Here is a 7,641-nt window from a genome sequence, read left to right as displayed (position 1 = left end):
GTCATGTAGTCGACGTTCACATAACACCACTAGAGGAGGACAACATACATCTCATCAAAATATCGAATGAATACCAAATTCACATGACTACTAATAGCAAGACTTCACCCATGTCCTCAGGAACAAACGTAACTACTCACAAAGCATATTCATGTTAATAATCAGAGAGGTAATAATATGCGTAAAGGATCTGAACATATGATCTTCCACCAAGTAAACCAATTAGCATCAACTACAAGGAGTAATCAACACTACTAGCAACCCACAGGTACCAATTTGTGGTTTTGATACAACATTGGATACAAGAGATGAACTAGGGTTTGTAGAGGAGATGGTGCTGATGAAGATGTTGATGGAGATTGACCCCCTCCTAATGAGAGGATCGTTAGTGATGATGATGGTGATGATTTCCCCCTCCCGGAGGGAAGTTTCCCCGGCAGAACAGCTCTGCCGGAGCCCTAGATTGGTTCCGCCAAGGTTCCGCCTCGTGGCGGCGGAGTTTCATCTCGTGAGCTTGCCTCTGATTTTTTTTCCAAGATAAAACACCTAATTTAGCAGAAGATGGGCACCGGGGGGCCTCCAGGGGGCCCAGGAGATAGGGGGCGCGTCCTGTAGGGGGGGCGCCCCCACCCTCCTGGCCAGGGTGTGGACCCCCTCAGATACTTTCTTTGCCCAATAATTCTTATTAAATCCAAAAATGACTTTCGTGGAGTTGCGGGACTTTTGGAGCTGTGCAGAATAGGTTTCCAATATTTGCTCCTTTTCCAGCCAGGATCCCCGTTGCCGGCATTCCCCCTCTTCATGGTAAACCTTGTAAAATAAGAGAGAATAGCCATAAGCATTGTGGCATAACATGAAATAACAACCCATAATGCAATAAATATTGATATAAAAGCATGATGCAAAATGGACGTATCAACTCCCCCAAGCTTAGACCTTGCTTGTCCTCAAGCGGAAGCCAAAATCGAAAAATATGTCCACATGTTTAGAGATAGAGGTGTCGATAAATTAAAATACGGACATGAGGGCATCATGAACATTCTTATAACAGCAACATATATAGATTTTGTCATATGATTTCTTATGCTCAAGTAACAATCGATTCCAATGTCAAGTATGGAACATAAACTTCATTGGAAACTAACAAACTATAATCTTAATCATTGAAGCAATTGCAATTTATCATAACATCAGAAAGAGTCAAGAATAGAGCTTTTCAGCAAGTCCACATACTCAACTATCATATAGGCTTCTACAATTGCTAACACTCACGCAATCCTTATGGTTATGGGGTTTTAATCGGACACTGAGAAAGATAGGGGTTTATAATGTTGCCTCCCAACGTATTCACCTTTAGGTGATGTCAACAATAATAATTCATGCCAACAAACATCCAATTGGATATATATATCAGGATCTTTCTAACACGAGGTGCTTGCCAAAGGATAAAATGAAAAAGGGGAAAGGTGGAGATCACCTTGACTCTTGCATAAAGTAAAAGACATAAAGTAGAAGATAGGCCCTTCGCAGAGGGAAGCAGAGGTTGTCATGCACTTTTAAGGTTGGATACACAAAATCTTAGTGCAAAAGAACGTCACTTTATATTGCCACTTGTATATGGACCTTTATTATGCAGTCCCTTGCTTTTATTGCTTCCATAACAAGCTCGTATAAAGTTTATTTTCTCCGTACTAATAAGTCATGCATATTTAGAGAGCAATTTTTATTGCTTGCACTGATGACAACTTACTTGAAGGATCTTACTCAATCCGTAGGTAGATATGGTGGACTCTCATGGCAAAACTGGGTTTAATGATATTTATAAGCACAAGTAGTATCTCTACTTGGTGCTAGGAATTTTGGCTAGCATGAGGGGGAAAGGCAAGCTCAACATGTTTGAATGATCCATGACAATATACTTTGACTGAGATGCGAGAAAACATAAACCATTACGCTGTCTTCCTTGTCCAACATGAACTCTTTAGCATGTCATACTTTAATGAGTGCTCACAATCATAAAAGATGTCCAAGATAGTATATTTATATGTGAAAACCTCTCTTTCCTTATTACTTCCTATTAATTGCAACGATGACCAAAACTAAGTTTATCAATTCTCAACAACTTTTAAGCCTCATACTTTCTATGTGTGAAGTCATTACTATCCATAAGATCAATATGAACTCTTTTATTCTTTTTATTCTTTCTAATTTTTTTCTCAAGATCATAGCAAGATAGCAAAGCCCTTTGACTCAACACTAATATTTATTATAGATAACTCACGGACTCGATTACATAGTAATAACAAAGCAAAACTCAAAACTAATTCATACCATGACTTCAATCTACTAGATCAAGATATTACTAAAAGGATCGAACTAAGTAAAACGGTAAAGATAGGAGTGTGATGGTGATACGATACCGGGGCACCTCCCCCAAGCTTGGCAGTTGCCAAGGGGAGTGCCCATACCCATGTAATTATGTCCTCGGAGGTGGTGAAGTAGGAGTTGTTGATGATGAAGGATGATCGAGTCTCTGGGATCCTCAAATTTGCAGCCAAACTCATCCTCTTGAATCTATATTCATACTCATAGTTTTGGTTTTGCAGGTCATAGATCTGGGCTTGGAGGTGCTCGATTTTCTCTTGAAGCTTGAAGATGGTCTCCCCAACGATCTTGGCATCCAGGTTGTGGTTGTTGGTGAACTCCGTGATCATCATCTGGTTGGCGTTGAGTCCACGCTCCACCATCCCTTGGCACTTGAAAACTTGTTGCTCCATGGCTTCGAGCTTTGTCTCCATGCTTCCGGTACGCCTTGGTCCCTCCACATCGCGGATGTGCAGCACCCCCTCATGCATCTCGATGGTTTGAGGGTGTTGCAGCACCTCCGCGAGATAGGGGTTGATAACCCTCTCGAAAAACTTGTCCTTGGGAGCGCTTGGAGACGTCATGGTGCTCTAGATCTGTCAAAAAAATAGCTCGAAACAAAGACAGAATATTTTTGCATGATACGGTGGTCAAAACTTTCGGGAGATTATATAATGAATTTTACCGACCAAAATACATAACATGCAAGAAAACGGAGTCCGGGAGGCACACGAGGTGTCCACGAGACAGGGGGCGCGCCTTGTAGGGGGGGGGGCGGCCTCCACCCTCGTGGATGCCTCGTGTCCTTCCCGGATTACTTCTTTCTTCCATAAATTTTTAAATATTCCAAAATGCAAGAAAATTGTCATAAGAATTGTTTTGGAGTCGGTTTACTTACCGTACCACATACCTATTCCTTTTCGGAGTCTGAAACGTTCTGGAAAGTGTCCCTTATGTATTCCTCCGGGGTTACGGTTTCAATAATATTTGTTTCAACATTAATAGGATTACCTGAGATATAATGTTTGATTCTTTGACCGTTCACCACCCTCGGACTTGTGCCTTCGAAGTTGTTGATTTTTATGGCACCGGAATGATAGACCTCCTCGATAATGTAAGGACCTTCCCATTTAGAGAGAAGTTTTCCTGCAAAAAATCTTAAATGAGAGTTGAATAGCAACACATAATCACCTACATTAAATTCTCGCTTTTGTATCCTTTTGTCATGCCATCTTTTAACTTTTTCTTTAAATAGCTTGTCATTTTCATATGCTTGGGTTCTCCATTCATCAAGTGAGCTAATGTCAAATAACATTTTCTCACCGGCAAGTTTAAAATCATAGTTGAGCTCTTTAATGGCCCAATATGCCTTATGTTCAAGTTCAAGAGGTAAGTGACACGCTTTTCCATAAACCATCTTATACGGAGACATACCCATAGGATTTTTATATGCAGTTCTATAGGCCCATAATGCATCATCAAGTTTCTTGGACCAATTCTTTCTAGATCTATTAACAATCTTTTGCAAAATTAATTTGAGCTCTCTATTACTGAACTCTACTTGCCCACTAGACTGTGGGTGGTAAGGAGATGCGATTCTATGATTAACATCATACTTAGCAAGCATTTTACGGAAAGCACCATGAATAAAATGTGAACCACCATCAGTCATAAGATATCTGGGGACTCCAAACCTCGGAAAATTAACTTCTTTAAACATCTTAATAGAGGTGTTATGATCAGCACTACTAGTTGGAATAGCTTCTACCCACTTAGTAACGTAATCAACAGCAACTAAAATATGTGTATATCCATTAGAGGCAGGAAAAGGTCCCATATAATCAAAGCCCCAAACATCAAATGGTTCAATAACAAGAGAATAATTCATAGGCATTTCTTGATGTCTACTAATATTACCAATTCTTTGACATTCATCACAAGACAAGACAAACTTAAGGGCATCTTTGAAGAGAGTAGGCCAATAAAAACCGGATTGCAATACCTTATGTGCAGTTCTGTCTCCAGCGTGGTGTCCTCCATATGATTCAGAGTGACACTTGCGTAGGATCTGTTCCTGTTAATGCTCAGGTACACAATGTCTAATAACACCATCTACTCCTTCTTTATATAGGTGTGGGTCATCCCAAAAGTAATGTCTTAAATCATAAAATAACCTTTTCTTTTGCTGGTATGTGAAACTAGGTGGTATAAATTTAGCAACAATGTAATTAGCATAATCAGCATACCATGGAGCAGTACGAGAAGCGTTAATGACCGCTAATTGTTCATCAGGAAAGCTATCATCAATAGGTAGTGGGTCATCAAGAACATTCTCTAGCCTAGACAAGTTGTCTGCAACGGGGTTCTCAGCTCCCTTTCTATCAATAATATGCAAATCAAATTCTTGAAGCAAGAGAACCCATCTAATAAGTCTAGGTTTAGCATCTTTCTTTTCCATAAGATATTTAATAGCAGCATGATCAGTGTGAATAGTAACTTTAGAATCAACAATGTAAGGTCTGAACTTATCACAAGCAAATACAACTACTAAGAATTATTTTTCAGTAGTAGCATAATTTCTCTGGGAAGAATCAAGAGTCTTACTAGCATATTAAATAACATTTAATTTCTTATCAACTCTGTGCCCTAGAACAACACCTACAGCATAATCACTAGCATCACACATAATTTCAAAAGGTAAATTCCAATCAGGTGGCTGAACAACGGGTGCAGTGATCAAAGCTTTCTTAAGTATTTCAAATTCTTCTACACAATCATTGTCAAAGACAAACGGAATATCTTTTTGCAATAAATTAGTGAGAGGCCTAGAGATTTTAGAAAAGTCCTTAATGAACCTCCTATAAAAACCGGCATGACCAAGGAAACTTCTTATACCTTTAATGTCCTTGGGACATGGCATCTTTTCAATAGCATCAACTTTAGCTTTATCAACTTCAATACCTCTTTCAGAAATTTTATGCCCCAAGACAATGCCTTCATTAACCATAAAGTGACACTTTTCCCAATTTAGGATGAGACTAGTGTCTTCGCATCTCTGCAAAACTCGATCAAGGTTGCCCAAGCAATCATGAAAAGAGGATCCATAAACGGAGAAGTCATCCATGAATACCTCACAAATCTTTTCACAAAAGTCAGAGAATATAGCCATCATGCATCTTTGAAAGGTAGCAGGTGCATTGCATAAACCAAAAGGCATACGTCTATAAGCAAATGTACCGAAAGGGCAAGTAAAAGTAGTTTTTGATTGATCTTCCGCTGACACAGGTATTTGAGAGAAACCAGAATAACCATCTAGAAAGCAGAAATGTGTATGTTTGGATAGTCTTTCTAGCATTTGATCAATACAAGGTAAAGGGTAATGATCTTTCTTAGTTGCTTTATTTAATTTACGGAAATCAATTACCATCCTATAACCTGTAATAATTCTTTGCGGAATCAATTCATCTTTATCATTAGGAACAACAGTAATACCTCCCTTTTTAGGGACACAATGGACAAGGCTTACCCATTCACTATCAGCAACGGGGTAAATTATACCTGCCTCAAGGAGCTTTAATATCTCCTTTCTTACCACTTCTTTCATCTTAGGGTTTAATCATCGTTGAGGATCCCTAACCGGTTTAGTGTCTTTCTCCACTTTTATTTTGTGCCGGCATAGAGTAGGACTAATGCCCTTAAGATCATCCAGAGTATATCCAATAGCAGCACGGTGTTTCTTCAGAGTTTTCAATAATATTTCCTCTTCCTGTTCTGAAAGGTTAGCACTAATAATAACAGGATACATCTTCTTTTCATCAAGATAAGCATATTTAAGATTATCAGGTAATGGTTTTAGCTCAAACACGGGATCACCCTTGGGTGGAGGATGATCCCCTAGGATTTCAATAGGTAAGTTGTGTTTCAAGATAGGCACCTGCTGAAGGAATACTTCGTCTATTTCCCTTTTTTCATTCATAAACATATCATTTTCATGGTCTAGCAAATATTGTTCTAACAGATCAATAGGAGGCACGACAATAGAAGCAAGGCCAATTATTTCATCTTTACTAGGTAACTCTTTATCACAGGGTTGTCTACGAAATTTAGCAAAATTAAACTCATGAGTCATATCATCCAAGCCAATCGTAACAACATCCTTTTCACAATCAATCCTAGCATTAATAGTATTCAAGAAGGGTCTACCAAATATAATGGGACAAAAGTCATCTTGTGGGGAACCAAGAGCAAGAAAGTCACCAGGGTATTTGACTTTCTCACACAAGACTTCAACATCTCTAACAATCCCAACTGGTTAAATAGTATCTCTATTGGCAAGCTTAATTGTAACATCAATATCTTCCAACTCAGCGGGTGTAATATCATGCATAATTTCTTTATATAAGTCATAGTGTATTGCACTAGCACTAGCACCCATCTCACATAAGCCATGATAACAATGATCTCCTATTTTAACAGAAATAACAGGCATGCCTACAACAGGTCTATGTATCTTAGCATCTGGTTTAACTATATTAGCAGTTTCACCACAGAGGTAAATAACATGCCCATCTATATTATCATCCAGGAGATCTTTAACCATAGAAATACTAGGTTCAACTTTAATTTGCTAAGGAGGTGTATAACTTCTAGTATTACTCTTACGAACAACAGTTGAAGCTTTAGCATGATCCTTCATTCTAACAGGAAAAGGAGGTTTCTCAACATAAGTAGTAGGAACAATAGGATCATTATAAGTGATAGTCTTTTCTTCAACTGTAATAGGTGCAACTACTTTACTTCAATGGGAGGATTATATTTAAACCACTTCTCCTTAGGGAGATCAACGTGAGCAGCAAAAGACTCACAGAAAGAAGCTACTATCTCAGAGTCAAGTCCATATTTAGCACTAAATCCACGGAAAGCATCGGTATCCATAAAAGATTTAACAGAATCAAACTTAGGTATTATACCTGACTCCTTACCATCTCGGAACCCCAATCTTCAGAGTTGCTTTTAATTCTTTCCAATAAGTCCCACTTGAATTCAGTAGTCTTCAACATATAAGAACCAGCACAGGAAGTATCAAGCATGGTGCGATCATTGAGAGAAAGCCGAGCATAATTTTTTGAATAATCATTTCTCTTGAGAGCTCATGATTGGGGCATGAATATAATATTGACTTAAGCCTCCCACAAGCTTGAGCGATGCTTTCTCCTTCGCGAGGCCAGAAATTATATATGTAATTACGATCATGGTGAGCAAGATGCATAGGATAGA

This window comes from Triticum aestivum, chromosome 6B, assembly GCF_018294505.1.
Source record: "Triticum aestivum cultivar Chinese Spring chromosome 6B, IWGSC CS RefSeq v2.1, whole genome shotgun sequence".
NCBI lineage: Eukaryota > Viridiplantae > Streptophyta > Magnoliopsida > Poales > Poaceae > Triticum > Triticum aestivum.
The sequence above is the reverse complement of the archived record's forward strand: the minus strand, read 5'-3'. Positions refer to the sequence as shown.